Raw genomic sequence first — 21911 nt, 5'->3', positions numbered from 1 at the left:
TTTGTAAGTTTACCCTTGTACTTTATGAATACTGAAAGTAGTAAACTATTACAAAGAGTAAACATTCTCAAAAGAGGAAAATACCTTTACCAATCAGGCTCCCAGTAAGTAGCAATTGCCATCCTATCCTTAACATAATCAGTGGTTCTGAGATATTCATCGGTTTTGGATGACTTTACAAAAATATTATATTTTACACTATGAGCACTGACCTTTAGTCTGTTGTTTTTAAACAGCCTTTAGAAATCCAGCTTACTAATAAATATATATTTTTAATCAAATCTTCTCTACAGTTTTAGAAACAACAACTTCAACTATACCACCAACACCAGAAACAAGAGCAAAAACCATTACAGGTAAACCTGCAATAAAAACTGAGCCTTTTGCCCTCACCTCTGACGAAGAGGTCATGGGAGATGGTTTAAAAGGTTTATATTGAAGCTCTCATCTTGTCACGTAAAAACTCTATATTCTTGTCTACAGTCTGACAAACTTGATTGCCCAATCCCGCATATAGTAACATTTATCTGAGTAAGAGTATTCATTTGAGACAGACGTTTAAAATATGGTACAAATTAATTAGGCTGATTTATGTTATCTTGCCATTGCTGAACATATCCGTAAATTGTAGTTATAGGTATTGTAGTTATTCTACATAATACGTTTGTCTTCCAAAGTTCTAATTTCATAATAAATATCCTTCATTTTAATACTGTTGTCTAGTATTATATGTAACCCGATTTTATTGCAGAAGAATGAATCTCTAATTTGATTATATTATATGAGCCTCCCGTCCGGTATTTATTAGGAGTAATGGGAATAGTGGCGTCAGTTTTACTTTGAGTTAAAGGATATGATTTAATAATATTTTGTTGATTGGGGGCAAAGCTTACAAAAGCACAAGATGGCCGCGTGAATGCAGAGCTCCGCGGGCCATCTAATTAATTCAATATGAATCCTCGCACCCGTCGAAGCTGGTTGAAGCTATAGCGTAAGCCCCAGGCTGCCCTCCAGTGACACGGCCGAGGAGCGCTGTTGCTGATAAGTGGGTGAACGAGTCAGCGGCTACTCTACTTGTGACGCAGTGGCCTCAATTGATGCCAGACGCGCCCATCACCCCGGTACATGGCGATGCAGCTGCGGATGCTCGCCTCTCCGGCGATCCCTGGCATGTGATAATTCTACTGCGATTGGGACGAAGGTGTCACGACCTGCGGCAGACGCGAAGTGCCACTTCTGCTAACGGCTGCTGCCACTGGAGCTCTGTTTCCCCTGAAGGCCATTCCCGGAGTTCTGGGTGCCTGCTGCGTGTCTTGACGTGTGGAGTCAGGGACCAGCGCGGAGCTCCTTTTTCATGTGTTTTCACCCTGGCTGGATTAAGAGCGCTCAGGGAGGGTGTTAAGAAGACTATGCGCAGAGGCACTGGGGGTACCTGCCTCTGATGCTGCCTGCAGTTGAGGCGAGGATCATTAGAGGGTCCTGGCATAAGTGGAAGTAAAGCGGCACCCTAAGAGCTGAATACCCTGCCCTCATGCGCAACTAGACTTAGCACAAGTGCAGTTGGCAGTGGAGGCAGACTGACTTCTGGAGCTGGTGTCAGACCCTGAGCACGATCCGGTTTAAGGCTGTGCTCCAACTATTGTAAGCTCAACTGCCCTTGTTGAGAAGCTTGGACTGTCACATAACGCTGCCCAAGAGCGCCCCAGCTATTGAGGAGGTAATTACGTACTTTCATTATCCCTGCGCAGTATGCCATGTATGTTTTATTAGCGCTCCCCCCTACAGTGACACCTTGAGACCCAGAGACGTGACCTGGTCACATTGAAATCAGCTGGCGTGATCTGCTGGGAGATAGCTCACTTTGATTCAGCCTGGGGCAGCTACTAACAAGAAAACCAGTACTTTACATTGCGGAGCCCTGGCAGCCTAGATACTCCAAACTCAAATACCTGCGGCTTACAGTTGCAGGCACTACCTTCATGTGCGGTATTATGGGTAAAGTGGATAAGACCCAAACGAAGCTACTCTTTGACCAGGAACAGAGATGAAGAAGGGTCCCGCTCCTTGTTGGACCAAGCAGAACCCCCGGAAGATGTGCCCAGTGGTGTTAAACAGATTTTTGCCACAGTGCAAAAGAGTTTATCGACTATTAATGGTAAAATATATTCTCTTGTTTTTCGCATGGACAGAATGTCGGAGCACTAAGATAAACAAGCAGAGCGGATTGACATGACCGAGCACTGGATGACTGAGGTGGAGGAGGCTCAGACCAACTCAGTCCAAAAACAAATGGCTAAAGCACTCACGGAGCTACAGGATAAAGCGGAAGACCTAGAGGCCAGGTCTAGGAGAAGCAGCATTCGTATCACAGGCCTGCCGGAATCAACTTCAACGGGCAATATGGAACAGTTTATAGAGAAATTCTTAACTTCCCTGTTGTGCCGCAAAACTTTCTCGGGAATGTTTGTGGTGGAGCACGCACATCATTTGCTGGGTCCTTGGCCGCCTATGGGGGCTCCTTCGCGTCTGATAATAGCAAAACTGCTAAACTACAGAGATAGAGATGCTGCCCTGAGCCGGGCACGGGACCTGGGAGTTTTGTAATATGAGGGCACCGCGATCTCCCTGTATCCGTACTTTACTACAAAGGTCCAAGAAGTCAGACGTCAATTTACTTCTCTGAAGTGCCATTTCCGGGATCAAAACATAGAATATGCAATGCTGTATCCCGCCAGACTGAGAGTCATGCTGAATGGTAAAGATAGAATCTTCTCGGACGCTAAAACTCTGCAAAAAGCATTGAAAGACTTTTAAAAAATGGGGGAGCGATGTACAGAGGCAGATAAACTTGATGAAGCAGCTGGTGGAGCGTCTGGCGGCGGCTTGGACGAACACGACTGAGCGGGCCTTTGTCTGCTACGTCTACTAATTTTCAGCAGCCTGGGATAGTTGGCGGATCCTTCTACTGCAAGCGATGTGCTGCGGGGGGTGTCGCCTGCTAGCACTATATGCTGCTTTGTCTTACAGAGACTGACTCGGAGGAGTTAAGCAACTTGAACTCTTGCAAGTATAGCCATAGCCTGTAAAGGGGATTTTGTCTTCATATAAGGGATATATACCTCAAAGGGATTGTACTGCTGTGGCTATCTCATCTGTAAGGGGAACACCTGCTAGTTTTGTTGATTAGAATGTGCCTTATTAGTTCTAGTGGCGGGCATATTGCCTGGCCGTTTTGGTGTAGCTTGTGGTGCTTGGGTAACATCCGCCCCGAGTGTTACACACTAAATGGCCTGTTGCCTTTTTTGCTTAAGGGAAATGGGGGGAAGGTTGATACCGACTATGCTAAGTTCGGGTTTGCATGGTGTAGGCGGGGGGCGGTATTTTTGTTTTGGGTGGCTCACCAATGCAAAGTTGGGGTATGAATGGGGGATGCAGAGACCTAATTCATTTGTTGTTGCTTATGAGAAGTTGATTATTCCGGCCATGCATAGTATATTATACAATGCAGCAGACCACAGTATAATCCAGGAACACGTACATGGTGCAGTGGGGTTGCCTACCAAAGACCATGACACAGACGTGATCCAGTAGGATACACATTTTAACTTGGAATATCTACGGTCTCAACGACCATAGGAAGCTATGGAAGGTTATAGCTTATCTCACTAGACGCAACATAGATATTGCACTATTGCAAGTGTCGCACTTGCTCCTTAATAGCAGAATGCTGCACAGTAGAGGATTGCAGGGAATAACACACATGGCAGAGTTCACGTCTCATGCCAGGGGAGTGATTACTTCGGTAAATACGAAATAGGAATTCAAACTGTAGGCGCTGGACACGGACTTGGAAGGGAGATTTGCCATCTTGAGATGCAGTGGGAGGGGACTGGATTTGGTATTAGTAAATATTTAGGGCCCTGACTATGATAACCAAAACTTTTATGCAGACGTACTGCAGAGGATGCGTAGATATGGGAATGGCCCTCAACTCTGGGGTGGCGACTTTAATTGTGTATTAGTTCCACGACTTGATCGGTCGGGAGATCCGGATCGTCGTCTCTCTTTAGCTGCCCGGTCTATAATGGATGCGGCGACGCAACTAGAATTGTGTGACGTATGGAGAACGAGATTGTCCGGGAGGGGAGGGTATACCCACTACTCTGTGTTTCACGATTTACATACTAGAATTGATTATTGGTTTTCCTCAAGGGCTTTGTACACCCATATTCATGAGTGCTTTGTCCTCCCTCGCACCTTCTCAGACCCCTCACCGGTGCTACTGGCTATGGATAGTCCACATAAACGTATCCCCTCTTTTACTTGGCGATTCCCCCCATATTCACTGCTCGATACTGTTTTTAATTCTGAACTAGCGGAAACTATAGAAACCTTTTTCGAGATCAATATAGGGTCAGTCGACACATTTGCTGCGGTATGGGATACTTTCAAAGTTTATATCCGAGGGATTGCTATGGCTAAACACTCAGGGGTCCGTCGAGTGCTCCGAAAAAGGCTTAGGGACTTGGAGAGCAGCTTAAAATCTCTTAAACAATGGTTTCTCTCTAGCACAGATGAAAGTGTGAAAGACGAATTTCAAGCATTCCTAAAAGAATATCATTGCACAGCCGATTCGTAAATCAAACACCTAGGTAAATATGCGAGGGCCCGTACTTATGAGGAAGGGGAGCGTCCGGGTTCGGTCCTGGCCTCACTGCTGAAGAAACAGGAGTTGTAGAACTTAACAACGAGGAAGGGGAATCACTAGTGGATCCGACGGCGATAGCCGACAGATTTAAGCGATATCGCTCGTCATTATATCGATCAAAGAACAAGGGAACCGATGCCACAAAGATAGATTATCTGGCACACATTAAATTGCCCTGGTTGACGAATGAGCACAGAGAATATCTCATGCGACCCCTGGAGGCAGAGGGAATAGCTGCAGCACTAACTGGGATAAAGTTCGTTAGCGTACTTGGCATAGATGGCCTAACGGTCTCCTTTTGCAAAGAGTTTAGAGACCTACTCATATAGCACTTAAAGACGCTGTTTGAGGAGATGAGCGAGAGTGGCAGATGCCATCCTTTAATTGTTGCAATATTAAAACCAGATAAACCCTCGACTGAATGCTCCTCGTATCGCCCGCTCTTCCTCCTAAATGTCGACACAAAAATACCACCTCGATTCTCCTACCTATCGAAAAAAGGCACTTCACTAATTGACTACACCTTCGTCAGCATTTCACTGCTCCATCAAGTAGCAGGATACTGTCTTGGAAACAGAACAGAAAGTGATCACTGCCCGCAAGAAATTATTCTGAGGACTTGCCTTACACAACACAAAAAGGTAAGGGACTTGCCATCTGAGAGCCTCACAATCAACCTTAAACGCATCAAATGCTCCTTTAAGAATCTTCAACTCATATCAGCAGAGGCTAAACAAATAATTGAGCGCCAAACGTGCCCGGACAACATATGTGCCAACTGGTCAATATTTGCTACTGAACTTACTGACAGATTCGCGAAACCAACAAAACACATAAGTCAAACTGATCAAAAGTATACGCCGCGCTCGAATTCTGAGATACTATCTGCAAAAAGATCGATGAATCGCTTATGGCGGGCCTTGAAAACTGATCCAACGGATCCCAGCAAAATAATAAAATTGAGAGAGGCACGCAATCACCTCAAGAAAGCAAAACGTGAACTACGCACAAGTCAATGGAATCTGTTTTGGGTCACATTGCAGTATGACATTAAAACAAACAACTCTGCCAGGTTTTGGCGCACAATCAATAGTGCATCTGGGCGCTCATCCAAAGTTGCTTCCTCGAGCATTCTTGAAATAGAGTGGGTTGAATATCTTTTTTCCCACTTTAATGACCAGGAACTGCTCACTAACCATCCAAATCCCCCTCTCATGGACACACTAACACAAACAGAGATTGCCCTGGAACCTCTTCTGAACACTTCAAACTCCTTAAAGAAGCTAGGTCACAAAATGATACCAACAAAAGAACGTCATTCGACCCAAAGCTGCGCCAATTTTGTGACAGTCCAGAAGGTCGAAATTGAAAAAATAATAAAAAAGGGACGTCAGGATGGCGCGCCTGGCCCAGATGGAATTCCTCAAGCTTTGTTCAAGGAAGATCCAACTTTCTGGGCTGTGAAACTAAGCCCCCTTTTCAACACATGTCTGCAAAACAACACCATACCGCCCTCCTGGCGTGGATCCATCCTTGCACCAATCTTTAAAGGCGGGGACAAAAAATCCCCAGGGAATTACCGTCTCATCGCACTCATTGACAACGAAGCAAAGTATTTTGCGGGAGTGCTGCTAAACTCACTTAGGGCATGGGCTGATGAAAACTCCATAATTCCCCCGAATCAAACAGGTTTCACAATAAACACCGGTACCTCAGTCAATCTCATGACCCTCTCATGCTTAATTGACCAAGCGAAATTCTGCTCTTGTTCACTTTATATGGGGTTTATTGACTACCAAGCGGCTTTTGACAATGTCAACAGAAGTAAACTATGGCAGAAGCTGTCCAGTTTCAACATTCCAGAGGCCCTTCTAAGAGCCATACAACTCCTACACCAGGACACATGGGTCAGAATTAAGATCGGGGACGGCTCAAGACTGTCTCGCCCGATTCCGACGGAAAAAGGCCTCAAAGAGGGTTGTGTCTTGGCCCCAACACTTTTTAACCTATTCCTAGCTGACCTCCCTGAAGCTCTTAATAAGGTCAACTCCCACGCTCCCAAACTATCTGGCTTGCCACTGACAAATCTACTATATGCTGATGACGTGGTACTGTTAAGTAAAACAAAGATCGGAATGCAAAGACTTCTGGATGCTATTTCCGACTATTCAAACGACAATGAGCTTAGCATCAACAACAGGAAGACGAAAATTTTAGCGGTGCACTCAAGGAAAGCTAAGAAACTGTCTTGGGCTTTGAATAACGAAAGCATTGTCGAATCAAATTGCCAAAGGTACCTTGGAGTCACTTTCAACAACAATGGAAAATACAAATCCCAACTAGAAGAGCAAAAAAGGAAGGGTACGGCACTCGCTTTTGCACTCAGACTAATTCAAAAGAAACTACAAGGCCCTACTCTTGCACCCACACTTCAGGTGGCTCAGGCAAAAATCATTCCTACCCTAACTTACGGCAGTGAAGCTTTAAAAGGATTGGACAGTGACCATCTGGACAAAATAATTACTAAGATCTACAGGTCTGTGTTCAAATTACCAAACCATACATCACCGGCACAAATTAGGTTGGAATTTGGCATCTTCAAACAAGGATTGGCCAGAGCCATGTCTTTTCTCGTGTGCTGTCACAAATTGAGGTTATCAAAGGAGGGAAGTTTAGGATACCATTTGTGGGCCAGCATTGACAACAACTTATGGCGAGCAGGTCATGAATACTGGTCAAAAGGCTTAAAAACCCTGTGCCTAAATGACCTCTGGATCCTGCACGCCAGTCAGATGGAATTTAAAAGGCTACCGAAAATCAGCACCAAACAATTATCAATAGTGGAAGACAAAGCCAGCCTTGCCAAAAGAAGTCATGGGTGGATGACCCTTCAATCCTATGCCTTGCTATTTCCACAGCCGTACCTTACTATATCGTTTAGTGCTCGGATGAAACTAAGTTTTTTAAAACTGAGACTGGGAGTTATTAACCTGTTGACTCACTGGCCAAAATGGAAAAGAGAACATGGAAAAGTTCATTGCCGACTTTGCGGGACCCATAAAGAAGACATCATACATATCATATGCCTGTGCCCTCTACTATTGACAGAGAGACGGGCTCTACTCAAGCATCATTGGAATAGAAACATGATTAGAAGCTGTAGAGCAGCAGTTTTGGCCTGTTTCGATCCTAGGAACACTAAATTAAATTGTGCCCTAGTAAGATTTATGGAGCGCGCTGCAAAAAAACATACTGAGCTGCCCAGAGTCTGCGACCCCCCATTGGAATAATGCTGCCAAATTTTTACTTGCTGTTGCTGGCTTTTTATGAATATGACTTTTTAAACTGAAGTTTCATTTGTTATTATCCATACATATTGACTTTTAATGAATTCACCATTCTAAATGCAATCTTGAACCTTTTAAATGTTTGTACTTGCAATGGTTTACTTTTAAATCACGCAATAAAGATATATATGGGTGACACAAAAATATATGCGAAGATTTTAGCGAAACGACTTATTCCACTGGTTCCGCTATTAGTTGCGCCACAGCAGGCTGGGTTGGTCCCATCACAGAACTTAACATATAATCCGAGAATGGTGTTTGGGGCAATACAACATACTAGACAGGATATTCAAGCAATAGCTGTGTTTCTCGACATGGAAAAAGCGTTTGATTCTGTAGAGTGCCTGTTCATGAAGCAAGTACTGGGTAGGCTAGGACTGGGAGTAATCTTTTTACAAATGGTGGGAGTCCTATACAATTCCTCCACAGCCAGAATTTGAATTGGTAGCATGGTTGCTGACTTGATTAGTATAACTAGAGGCACGCGTCAAGGGTGTCCGCTATCCCCGATGCTGTACACTTTGGTGGCGGAACTCTTAGCCTGCGCTCTCCGAGAATACCACAGTCATAGGGGCATACGTTTTCCCAGCTATAACTTAATTATTTCCACCTCCGCTAATGATACGTTGCTTTATCTTAGGGACCCAGACCGCAATCTGTCACCAGTACTACATGAAGTAGTTAAGTTTGGAGCGCTGTCAGGACTTAAGGTCAATTGGACTAAATTGATTATGTTCCCGCTCACCTCCTCAACAACTTCATTTACCCCTGAATATCCAGTGCAATGGACGTCTGACTCTGTGCGTTATCTGGGAATCAAGGTCCACACAGACTTGGAAATAGTTTTCATGGAAAACTATGGGAGAGCAGTCAGTGCACTGGAGGAGGACGTTGAACGATGGATTCGCCTACCTTTGTTGTTTGCAGGTAGAGTCTCGATTATGCAGGTGTTGGTTCTGCTGCCCCGGTTCTTGTTTTTATTTGCTAATATCCCAATGGTCCTCCCATGTTCATTTTTCCGAACGATTACATCCCTGTTAGTCAGATTGGCTTGGGCTGGGAAGCACGCTAGAGTCAGGTGGGAAATACTTAAGATACCATACCACATGTGCGGGTTGGGTGCTCCAGACCTAGATTTGTACTACAGAGTGGCGCAATGCGCGCACACACACTACTGGATTCATGGACCCATTGGCACCCCTCACATTCATGTAGAGAAGGTGGTGGCGGCACCTCTCCCATTGCCAATTCTCCTGGTTAACCCACCTGACTGTAGAACTGGAATACTGGATTCCGTTAACGCAACAGTGCACCCTTGGCACCATCTCCTGAAATTGCAAGCAGGTGCTATTTTATAGTCCCCACTGACACCACTGCAATGGTGCCTATGGCTGCTGCCATGTCAAGAAAGGGGGGTGGTTCGGGCCCTTAACTCTCTAACTATTAAGACAATAGGGGATATGTTTTCGGATGGTACAGTGGAAACGTGGGGTGAGGCAGAGACGACGGAACAGCAGGGCACACAGCTCACACAATTCTAAATTCACAGGATGAGGCACTCACTGAAGGAGATATTGGGTGGTGACTTAGCTGAGCCGCCTGACGTGGCTCCTCTTACATATATGATGAAAACAGACTCCCCTCCAGGTAAACGTAGATTGTACACTTTTTTCTTCCCATCATTCTTTGCAGCAAGGGAGGGCTGAAGAAGGGTGTGCTGCCATTTCCAGTGTCAAGAGCTACAAAAGAGTCTTATTGCTCTGTTGCTCTCTGATTGTACGAATATTATCGTAAAACTCTAGCACTTCTGTGCTTCACTACAACACAGTATAAGGCACATGCAGTAAGGTAATTAGAATTTGGATCAGAAATAGTAGGAACAAATCTTTCCTTTGCCTTCGGTTCTCATATTATGTTAGAAATGCAAAGTAGTGCATTTCCCTCACAACCAGGACAAACAGAACGGTGCTAGAATATAGGATTTTTATGGATGACAATTCAATAAATATTTTTCTCTCTGCCAAAAAGTAGCAGCAATTTCGTGGCTGAGTTTATCCATTGCCTTCAGAAATTTAGCCCCCTATTTACCTATTCACTGCTAGGCCCCTCTTCCCCGTGCTACATAAGGTGCTAATTGATGTCCTTTTTTCCAGCAGCCTGATGATTCTAAAGGAACACAGGGTTTGTAGATTCCCCTGGAGGAGACTGATTAATCAGCCAAAATACAGCTAAATGTTTTTTTTTAGAATAATGGAAAACAGTGATGCAGAAGAGTTAGTATTTTTTCTTGCAAATGGGTTTGTGGTGCTAAAATAACCATCTTCCCAGCTTTCAGTACAGGCAGACTTTTGTCAGAAACCCTAAATTTTCCACACAGTTTTGTCATTTTACTTGGACATAGCCTATATTTCCTATTTTTAGTGCTTTCACAAGCTAATCATTTATGAAAGGTAGGCAACATTTTGAATTCAGCAAGAAGTCATCTGTGTAGATATTTAAATGTTTTATCATAAAAATTAACAGTGAAATAAAAAAATATTGAAATTAAGTTGAGAAAAAAACATTTGTGCCAACGTTTTCACCTTAACTTCTTCTAACTATGCCAGATTTGAGAAAGCAACATACTGTTATGTCTGCTGGATCCTTCTAGTTATGGGCATATATAGGGCTTGTAGGTTCACCAAGAACCCAAGGTACCCAGAGCCAATAACTGAGCTGGGCCTTCCAATGCATTTTCATTGTGTGCTGTTGTGTAGTTCCTATAAACCTATATAGGATCTGCGCATTTAGACAACATACACTATAGGATTGGTGCTAGACTGATTTGAATTTCGGGCCCTAGCTCACCCGCCACCTAGGGAAACCTAGTGAACCTGTACATTTTCAAAAACTAGTCATTCAGGGGCATCCAGGATGGGGTTACTTGTGTGGCTTTCACCAGGTTCTCTTACCCAGAATGCCTGCCAACCCTAAAACGTTGTCTAAAAAAACACATTTTCCTCACATTTCTGTGATGGAAAGCTCTGGAATCTGAAGGTAGCCACAAACTTCCTTCCACCCAGCATTTCAACCAGTCTCCCGATAAAAATGGTACCTCAATTTGAGTGGGTAGGCCTAGTGGCCTGCGACAGGAAACATCTCAAAACGCATTGTGGATACACCACATTTTTCTACGGAAAACTGACCCTTTTTTTCAATGTGCCTAGCTGTGGATTTTGGGCTCTAGCTCAACCGGCACCTTGGGAAACTTAGCAAACCTGTATATTTTTTAAAATGAGACTCCGAGGGAAAACCAGGATGAGGCAACTTGTGTGGCTTTTACCAAGTTTTGTTTCCCAGAATCTCTTGCAAACCTCAAACTTTGTGTAAAAAAAATCCACTTTTTCCTCAGTTTTCTGTGATGGAACGCTCTGGAATCTGAAGGGAGCCACAAACTTCCTTCCACCCAGCATTTCCACAAGTCTCTCGTTACAAATGGTACCTCGCTTGTGTGGGTAGGGCTAGTGGGAGCGACAGGAAATGTCCCAAAACCAAAAATGAACACACCACAGTTTTTCCTAACTCCGGGCGGAGACCTCCGCTCCGCCCGCGGAGTGTATGGAGATTGGCCTACTCTGCGTTCCTCGGAGAACGCGGAGTAGGCAAATCTTTGCACACTCCGCGGCGGAGCGGAGTTGGCCAGCCCCCGCCTCCCACCCCTGTCTCTAAGCAAACTGCGCATGCGCGAGCCCGTGCATGCACATTTCTTGTGAGAAATGGGCACACAGGGGCGCTGTCGCATGCGCAGTTTCCCCAGAGACAGCGATAAAGAGGAGGAGAGCAGCCCGGGGATGCTGCAGCCAAGGTAAGTGGTTTATTTACTTTAAAAGTAGTTTTATTTCAGTTTTAAGCAATTGTTAATAGGGGGTGGGAGGCGGGTGGCGTAGAAAAGCTCCATGGAGTTTGTTCTCAACTCCGTGGCCCTCTGCATAGCCCCGCTACGCCCACTACTCCCGGGGTTAACTTTTCCACAGTAAAACTGACCTTTTTTTTCTAATGTGCCTAGCTGAGGATTTTAGGCCGTAGCTCAGCCAGCACCTATGGAAAACTATAGACTCAGGGTAAGCTGGGATGGGGTGACTTGTGTGGCTCTCACCAGGTTATGTTATTCAGAATCTCTTGCAAACCTGAAAATATGTCTAAAAACACATTTTCCTCACATTTGTGTAATGGAAAGTTCTGGATTCTGCGGGGACCCATAAACGTCTACCCACCCAGCATTCCCCCATGTATTCCAATAATAATGGTACCCCACTTGTGTGGGTATGTCTAGTGCCCTCAGCAGGAAATGGCCTAAAACTTACTTGGAGACACCAAAATTATCGATCACAAAAGACCTCGTTTTGCAAGGGGGCCACCTGCGTTTTTGGTCCGGGGTCAGCTACCATCTAGGGAAACCTATCATACCCAGACATTTCTGAAAACTAGACACCGGGGGGAGTCCAGGGAGGTGTGGCATGCGTGAATCTCCCAAAGTTTTCTTACCCTGAATCCCCTGCAAACATCAAATTTAGTTAAAGAAATCACACTTCCCTGTGTTGGATAGTTGTGGGATCACTGGGCTAACATGAATTTGGGTTGTGGGATCACTGAGCTAACATCAATTTCCTACCACTCAGCCTTTCCCTAGGTCTCCTGATAAAAACAATACCTCACTTGTGTGGGTGGGTCAAGTGCCTGCGACATGGAAGGGCCCAAAGCTAATTGTGGAGACATCAAAATTATCTAGCACAGAATGAACTGGTTTTGCTAGGGGGGCATCTGTGTATTTGACCGCGGGCTCGGGCCATCTAGGGAAACATACCATGCCCAGACATTTTGGAAAACTAGACACCCGGAGGAGTTCAGGCATATGTAGGTTTGGTCAGTTTCCCCTAATGGGCGCTGAGCCTCGGACCAAAAACACATGTGCCCATCTTGCAAAACTAAGTAATTTTGTGCTAGATAATTTTGTGTGTAATGGCCAGCAGCAAGTCACTACTCACTCACCGCCACCCAATTGTCAGCTCACACACACCACCAGCCATGCACTGGCTAACACACCGCCAGCCAAGCACCCTCTCACACACAACACCAGCCAAGCACCAGTCTACGCACACCACCAGCCAAACACCAGTCCACGCATACCGCCATCACATTTTTTAACAAAAAAGAAAACACAAAACAATTGGAATTAGACACAAAACCAAAATTGCAAACACAGAAGCTCTAACTAAGTACATCACATTAATGCCAACCGTAACACTGAACAAAGAAAATTAAACAATACAGACCGGGCAGTTCAATTTTACTCTCATGGTTTGTGAGAAGCTAGCTTGATATAGGATGTACACTTATGTAAGTGGGCACCCTGCACCAATCCAGACAACCCTTGATTTTAGTGCTCTTAGACAACCTTATAAAGCTCTGGTAAAGTGGTAGCTGTGGAGAACAGCCTTCAGGCTAAGTCCAGAAGGAGTGTAAAGCAGATTGTTTTACCAGAACATAATCATCTATGTAAGTGAAAAAAAAAACACACAGTGTATTTATAAAAATATGTATTTCTTAGAAGACACTCACTCCTTGCTGGAGATATACACAATGCACACAATACTTTTCAATGGAAACAGGTAAGTATCACAAAATACACAGCGGGCACCAGGGGGAGAACAAAGCGTATACTAAAATAGTGGTATGCGAACCACGACTCGAGTCAAGACTATACCCAGAAGACTTAGAAGTGCCGGGGACAGAATTCAAAGATTACCCTCAAGAGGACACACAGGCCAGAGGCACTGGAGTGGCACGAGGACCTTGAGCAGCTCACCAAAGATGCAAGCCCACGATGCAAATGCTGCAATGAGGACAAAGATCTTGGTGACTGGATATGCCTGAGGTGGGGACTACTTGGAGCCCACAGATCTTGTTAGAAGGAAGTCAACACGCCCTTGCAGTGCACAGGTGTTCAGTTCCTTTGGTTCCGACAAGGGATACTGGCCTTAAACTTGGTGAGAGGGCAGGGCAGGCCTCGAAGGATGAGAAGAACTACCACCTGTGCTGCTGAGCCTGTCAGAGTCCGTGGGGGCCCAGCAACATCAGACCGGTCAGCTTAGTTGCGGTGCCTGCAGATGCAGGGAAGTGACTCCTTCACTTCAAGGGAGATTCTTTCAGGTGTCTTGGATGCCCACAGACCTTGGAAGGTTCCTGTATGGAGCACAGTCATGGACTTTGCAGCAGACGAGCAGGGCGGCAAGATCAGGAGCAGCAGGAGTCTTCCCAGTTGCAGCCTGGATGCCCAGAGCGAATTTTAGTGAAGTCCAGAGTGCCAAAAAGTTCAAAGAAGAAGTGGTGTCTAGAAATGAATCTCATCCCACAATGAATCTAGAGACCTACCCACAGGTAAGTCCTTAAGTATCATAGTGAGAGGGTTAGAAGGATTCAGGGTCGGACAGTGGGGAGGATACTGAACCACTTTTGCACTATGTAACCACTTTTTTTAGGCTGATTGTTTTTTCTTTGAAAACGTTAGTGGTACTGCTTGGACCCTTTTAAAATCTTTTCCCATTGAAGGAGAACAATCTGTCAAACTTGGCGAGTACATATCTCAGGCCTTCTCTTTTCCTTGTGGAGTTCCGCAGGACTCTTCACTTAGCCCTACTTTATTCAACATTTATATCACACCCCTTGCTAACCTCATCAAGAATTTCGTTTTTTCTTTAACATCTTATGCAGACGACACCCAGATTGTCGTATCCATGGCCAAAAAAGATCAAGGAGTCAACAACAGATTCTACGACTGCATACAAGCTGTCTCCACTTGGATGAGTAGGAACTGTCTTAAGTTGAATGCAGATAAAACTCTTTGTATCGCAAACCCACTTTTGGACGCTTTCATTTTGGGCAGTAGATATGGGCAATCTGCCCTCTCCCACAACTAAAGCTCGGAATCTGGGAGTTTTGATTGACCACAAATTGACCAACAATATTCATGTAAATGCTCTCTCTTCGTCAACATCCTATACTTTAAGGATGTTAAAAAAGATTTTCCCTTTTATTCAGTCCATCTGCAAAACATTCTAATTATATCACTTGTCACCTTTAAATTAGACTACTGCAACAGTCTATGTCTCACAGCCCCCCAGTACACTCTTGACAGGCTGAGGATTTTGCAAAATTCAGCAGCCAGGCTTCTACTAAAATTACTCAAATATCACTCTGTTTCTTTAGCCATTGAGAATTTGCATTGGCTCCCAATTAGACAGTGATGCACTTTCAAGGCTCTCTGTTTCGCTTACAAAGCACTTCACGGCTTAGGCTGGCCTATTTGCAGCATAGCTTCAAGTAGTGTAACCCATTTAGAACCATGCGATCAGCTTCAGCTAAACTTATTGTTGTTTCCAGATTCCGACTGTCCACTTGGGACAGCAGGAGTTTTTTTTCTGGGGATGGCAAAAGCGTGGAATGCCCTACCACCTGCGATCAAAAATGCCTCTAATCTGCTGAATATTGAAAACAGCTAAAAGCCTATATTTCTTCCAAGACACCTGCGGATATTCATGCACTTTATAAGACTCATTAAAATTAACATTGACATACTCCCATGTCTTTTGTTCAGTTTCACACTAGCGCGGGAGCCAACAGCTCCCTGAGCTGGTTTGAACTGGACTATGCAAGTAGGGCACCAAATGTGCCCTACAAGCAGACTGAGTGGCACTGGCAAGTGCTCCCACCTGGCCCTAATACACTTAACCCTAAACCCTGTCTGGGAAGTGGTCACACCCCCTTGTGACAGGATACCTATTGTTCTGCCTTCCCTTGCTCGAGCCTGGCTCAGCAGCAGGAGGGCACAATTGTGTCTCTGGTAGGCAGCAGCCATGTTGTGCTGTCCGTGTCTAGAAGACTGGTACTGGGAGCACTAAGGTCCTCCTGGAGGAGCTTTACAGGTGTGGGGGTATGATTCTAACATGTTTGAACCCAAACATGATAGTGTTTGTTACAGCCAGATTAGAGATTGGTAGCACGTAATGACGCGTGGTCGCTCTATATATATATCGCAATGGCTGATACACTTACAACCCAGTAGAATAGACTCCGAAGGTTGTAGGGGTGTCCTGTTCATGCGGCGGCACAATGTTATGTTATGTTACAGGGTATTTGTAAAGCACACAGCTATTCCTGAGAGTGTCCCGGCGCTGACTTGACCCCATAGACAGAACAGTGTGGGTGCTTCATCTAATGTAGAAAAAGCCACATTTTTAGCTTTTTCCTAAAGCTAAGGAGATCTTGCACCTGTCTCAGGGAGGGCAGCAGGCTATTCAATAGCTTTGAGGCCGCAACCTGGAAAGAGAGTCCACCCATGCACGCATGAGCGAACTGAGGCACGATCGACAACCTCTGAGTCCAGGACCGCAAGGTTCTGGATGGTGCATAGGGCTGAATTCTATTCCTGATATAAGGGGCCCCTATGTTGTGAAAGGCCTTAAAGGCCTGCACCAGGGCCTTAAAATTAACCCTCTCCCACTCCAGAAGCCAGTGCAGGGACATCAAATGAGGCCTCATGTGTGTCCTCGGGTCAACCATAAGAACAGCCCTTGCTGCCGCGTTTTGTACCACATGCAGGCGGCCAAGTAGGTAATCAGGGAGGCCTAGGTACAGAACGTTAACGTAGTCTAACCTTGACATTATTATGGCTTGGACTACGGTTTTCCTATCCAAGACTGGAAGTAAGAGGAGAAAGTTCCTCATCGTTTTCAGTAGCCCAAAACATGTGCCAGCCACTGCTTGGACCTGGGACTTCATCGACATGTCCGCGTCCCATTTCACTCCAAGGGTTTTTTTTGGTTTTTTTTTAATAAAATCTTTTTATCGAAGAATTCAGGTGGATTGGTCATTGCATACAGTAAATCATTAATTACAGTTGTGTCACAAACTCGCAAATCAAGCAGCTACTTCGTACATTGTCTCAGTGGGGTAAAACAGGATGGTCGTTGTCTATACATATCAGGGTGTCAATGGTTCGTCAGAGGAGGGGACATGTGGGGGCTCACAAATATTCCATTTAGTCCAGAGCACTATCCATTTTCGGGAACAGCCACGTGCTACATATACCGTTTTCTCCTGTACCATACACCAGTCCATATCATTCTTCCAGGCGTTCAGTGTCGATGGTGTTGCTGCTCCCTAAAGACGGGCGATATTCCGCTTAGCTACCATCTGGCCAAGCGTTGCCCAGAGTTTACCCTTGATGGTCAAGTCCGTGGGCTCCCAAACATTCAGGAGACACCTTTTGGCTTTGAGTCGAAGTTCCACCCCCCATACTGCGCTCATACATTCATGAACTTTTCCCCAATAGTTGTGGATTAATGGACATTCCCAGATAATGTGTAGAAAGGACCCCTCTAGGCCGCATTGTCTTTTACACAACCCCTCTTCGCTCCTGCCCATCAGTACCAATCTAGGACTGGAAAGATACACTTGATGTAAGATCTTTAATTGGATCAGCCTCCGTTTTGCTGAGATGGCGACCTCCTTTGGTGAGGAGAGCGCTTCCTGCCATTCCTCATTGTCCAATTCCAGGCCGTCCCGACCCTATTTCTCCCTCAATGGTGTTAGGGGATCCGGAGTGTTCCGTATTAGCATTTTGTATGTGAGGGAGATAGCTTTGTCCGGCAGGTATCCATCGAGCAATCTGTCTTCTAGAGGGGAAGACTCCGGTAGGGACGACCCCGCCAAAATGTTAGCTTGGAGGGAGTGTCTGACCTGCTCGTATCTAAAGTACTCTGATTCGGCATTCTCACGTGTCTGCTTTGGTGAAGCAAATGAGGCCAATCCGTTTTGCCCCCAGAGGTACTCAATTCGGGAGGGCCCTATTAGGTCCCATTTGTCAAACCCCTTGGCTCAACCCAGTGTACCCAGACATTCGGAGTCCCATAGTTGAGTGGCAAGTGTGAGTTTTTTGGTCCACCCTAAGCTGCGGTTTACCGTGTGCCAGAACTGAACTGAGTGTTGCGTGGGTCCTGTCAGGAAATGTTTGTTGGGTCTGGAATAAAGCGTCCTTGTGAAGTTACCACCTGGGAGTACCCATTTGTCCATCCTGTAACCCGGGTTGTCCCCACTGCGGTAGGTGCATTGGTTGATGGCTGAGAGGTGTGCCGCCCATTAATATTTTTTAATGTCAGGTAGTGCTATACCTCCATCGTACCAGTCGAGCGTTAATTTGTGAAGCAATATACGTGGTTTACCATCCCACAGAAGGTCTCTTTGGGTGGTTTCGATGTCTTTAAAAAACCCCGGTGGAACTGGGTCTGGGAAGTTCTGGAGGGTATAAAGGAAACTGCTGCTCGTTCCAGTAGAAAAAGTGGGAGTGTCTTCCAGGTAGTTGTATCTCGCTTGAACCTCTGCAGGGGTGGGAGGAAATTTCATTCATAGAGGAGTTTAGCATCTGTTGTGATGAAAATACCTAGGTATTTGAATCCGTCCGTTACTGTTTGAATCAGGCATTCTTTCGGTACTGTGGGGGGGTCACCATGCAAAACGTATAACAGCTATTTGCTCCAGTTAATTGAATAACCAGAGTTTCTCGCGAAAATATCTAGGACCACCCTTATTGACTTCCGAGGGAAGGCAAGATATAGGAGGATGTCGTCTGCGTATAATGAGATTCGATCTTCCCATTCCCCTGCCCATCTAAATCCCCTGATGGAAGGATCCCTCCATATCCAGGCTGCAAGCGGTTTGAGGGACAGAGCGAAGAGTAGGGGTGATAGGGGACATCCCTGCCGCGTCCCCCTGCTGAGAGCGAATATGTTTGAGATTTTGTTGTTTACTACCACTTGGGCCAATGGTTCTGTGTAGAGGAGCCGCACCCATTAGATAAAATTGGGGCAGAAGCCCAACTTTTTAAGGACCGCCATCAGATATGCCCATTCGAGCATGTCGAACGCCATTGTTGCGTCTAGCGATACCACTATTGCGTCTTCTTGGATAGTGGCATGATGCCCTAATACTCCATGAAGTCTTCGCAAGTTAAGTGCAGTGTTTCGTTGTGGCATAAAGCCCGATTGGTCGGGATGAACCAGTTTGTCTATTACTTCCCTTAGCCGGTTCGCCAGTAGCTTGGCAAGTATTTTGGGTTCTGCATTTAATGAGGAGATGGGACTATACGAGGTACATTCGTCATTTGGTTTCCCTGCTTTAGGTATGGCCACCAGTGTGGCGGTACATTGGTCCCTTGGGAGTACACCCAGTTCTTTACTGTCTTCAAACATGTTCTTCAGATAGGGGGCCAGTTTGTCGGGCTTGAGTTTGTATATCTCAATGGACAGACCGTTTGGGCCCAAGGCTTTTCCCGGCTGTAAATCTCTGATTGCCCTAGCTAACTCGTCATTGGTAAGTGCACTCTCTAATGCCTCCCTTTCGGAGTCGGTGAGGATGGGCAACATGATGTGTACAAGTAGTGCGGAGGAGTCCTCCTCTGGTAGGTCCGAGCCACTCTGATACACTTGTTCGAAGTGTGTGGCGAACTCGTGTACTATATCGTGGGGTTCCGTCAACATAGTACCCGAACTACTCTTGAGCTCTGGTACTAGTATTTTCGCCCTTTCTTTTTTGTCCAACCAGGCAATCAATTTGCCCGCTTTTTGTCTCCTTGGTCATATAGGCGTCCGTCCCTTTCTCTTGCTAGGGTTTTGGCAGAATCAGTTGCCAGCGCTTTGTATTCAACCTCCTTGAGCTGCATTCTGTGGAGAATGGCTTGGTCGTCACCGTTTTTTGCTGCCTCCTCGAGGCTACGGAGGTCATGTTCGATAGTAGTCATCTGTTCATTATTTTCCTTGCGCAACCCAGTTATGGCGAGAGGGTATGCCCCCTGATTACCATTTTAAACGCCTTCCATAGGGTAGTAGGGGAGTCAACTGTGCTTTTGTTTTCTTGGAAATATTGATCAAGGGTTCGGGTGAGCTCAGCTTTGATTTCTGGGTTGCAGAGATACCATGGGTTGATGGGTGCTACACAGCCTACCCTTTTTTCCCCAATGGTTAGGTGGACCCACAGAGGGGAGTGATCAGAAATGTCCCTTGCCAAGTGTTTGATATCTTGCGTAATCATATTTTGTTGTATAGGCATGAGGATATAGTCTATTCTAGAGAATGTGTGGTGAGACCCCGAGAAGAATGTGTATTGTTGGAGGTCAGGATGGTGCCTTCTCTAGAGATCCGGGAGGCCAAAAGTCTCAATGAAGTCGGAGAGCCAATTGTGCCCAGTGCTAATGTCTCTGGGCGGGTGTCGGTCAAGCATGCCTGATACAACTGCTTTGAAGTCCCCACCCAGTATGAGTTGCCCCTCAGGAAGGGAGAGTATGAGTGTCCCAAGATCCTTATATGATTGTGTTTGGAGACCTGGTGGAATATATACCACTAGTAGCGTAAGGGTTTGCCCTTCCCAGTGTCCTGAGATCGCGGCGAAGCGCCCCAGTGGGTCAGTCCAGGTGTGTTTGATGCTGAGCGGTAAGGTACGTTTGAGTAGGATGCCTACCCCTCGAGACCCAGAGGTGAAGCCCGCATGTGCCACCATTGTGTATCCCCATCTGTTTAGTGCCTTACAGTTGTTATCGATGAGGTGTGTCTCTTGGAGTAATGCAACATCCGGAGAGTGGCGCTTTATGTGTTGGAGAACTATGATTCTTTTCACCTTGTCCCAGAGCCCGTTGACGTTCCAACTCAGGAGTTTTAGACTCTTATCCCACTGCGTACTCATTTTTACAGAGAACAGATCTGTCAAATCCACGAATCACGTAACACAACCAAATCATGAAATGTCGTTTCCTGCATGACCAATAATCACCCCCCCAATTCCCCCCACTTCCATTAAAAAAAGATGACAATAAGACTAAAAATAGAACCCCCCGATGCCAACCCCCCCTAGCTGCTACCCTGCCACGTAGGTTTAAAACTACCCACATCCCCAACTAGCAGAGTGCCTATCGCCCCAGGAGCAAGTCGACAGTTACGGGGGAATATGGGTTAGTTCCAAATCTGGCCACCAGAGGCCTACCCCCACCCTTCAAGAACGATCAGGTTGAGGACCCCAAAGTCTTACCGTACCAGCGCCTCATGACATACCCCCGCCCGCCTCCTCATAGGAAAGTTTTATACATTACAGTTTGTTGAGGCAGGTCCATGAGTCCAACGCCACAAAACTCAGGTTTGCTTCGTTTCTTTGGGCCACTAGTGTGGCTGGACCTCGATCTCCAGGAACACTGGCTCCGTCTGTCTATGTCTGATCGTCCATCCACCGAGCCCGGTGAATGGGCGCGGGTGTCTCTCCAGTTGTCGCCTGTGGTCGCAGCTGATCTCTGCGTGGCCGCCCTATTTAACCAGTCCTGCACCTCCGGTAGAGTCGTGAAGAAGAGTGATTTTCCGTCTACTATGATTTTGAGCTTTGCGGGGAAAAACATCATATATTTGATTCCTCTTTCTCTGAGCGCTTTCTTGACCCCGTCGAAGGAGCGCCATTCTTGTTGGACCTTAAGCGTGAAGTCAGGGAAGAATCGGACAGTTGTATTCTCGTATTGTAGGGCTCCTTGTGTTCGAGCTTCCTGTAGCATTGCATCACGGTCCCTATAGTTGAGAATTTTTGCGATTATAGTCCTGGGGGCCGCCCCCGGTTTGGGCCTGGGGATTGGTGCCCGATGCGCCTGCTCGATTGTGAATAGGGAGGAACGCCGTTTCGGTTTAAGGTAATTGAGGATTAAGTCCTCTGGAAAGAGGTCCATACTCTGCCCTTCTGAGCCCTCTGGGCCCCTGACCACTCGTATGTTATTGCGGCGGGCTCTTCCCTCC

The 21911-nt window shown here is 46.0% G+C and overlaps 1 long non-coding RNA gene across 1 annotated transcript in view; it reads left to right on the top strand.

Moving 5' to 3' along the window:
* The first annotated feature begins 292 nt into the window (after window positions 1-292).
* Window positions 293-21911, top strand: part of LOC146866837 (uncharacterized) — a 47411-nt gene continuing 25792 nt past the window's right edge. Inside the window, exon 1 of the long non-coding RNA XR_014960633.1 lies at window positions 293-356. This is a non-coding gene — a long non-coding RNA (uncharacterized LOC146866837). The remainder of the gene's footprint in view (window positions 357-21911) is intronic.

The sequence above is a fragment of the Triturus cristatus genome, chromosome 1_2, assembly GCF_964204655.1.
Source record: "Triturus cristatus chromosome 1_2, aTriCri1.1, whole genome shotgun sequence".
Lineage (NCBI taxonomy): Eukaryota > Metazoa > Chordata > Amphibia > Caudata > Salamandridae > Triturus > Triturus cristatus.
This window is presented reverse-complemented; position numbering and strand designations above follow the sequence as displayed.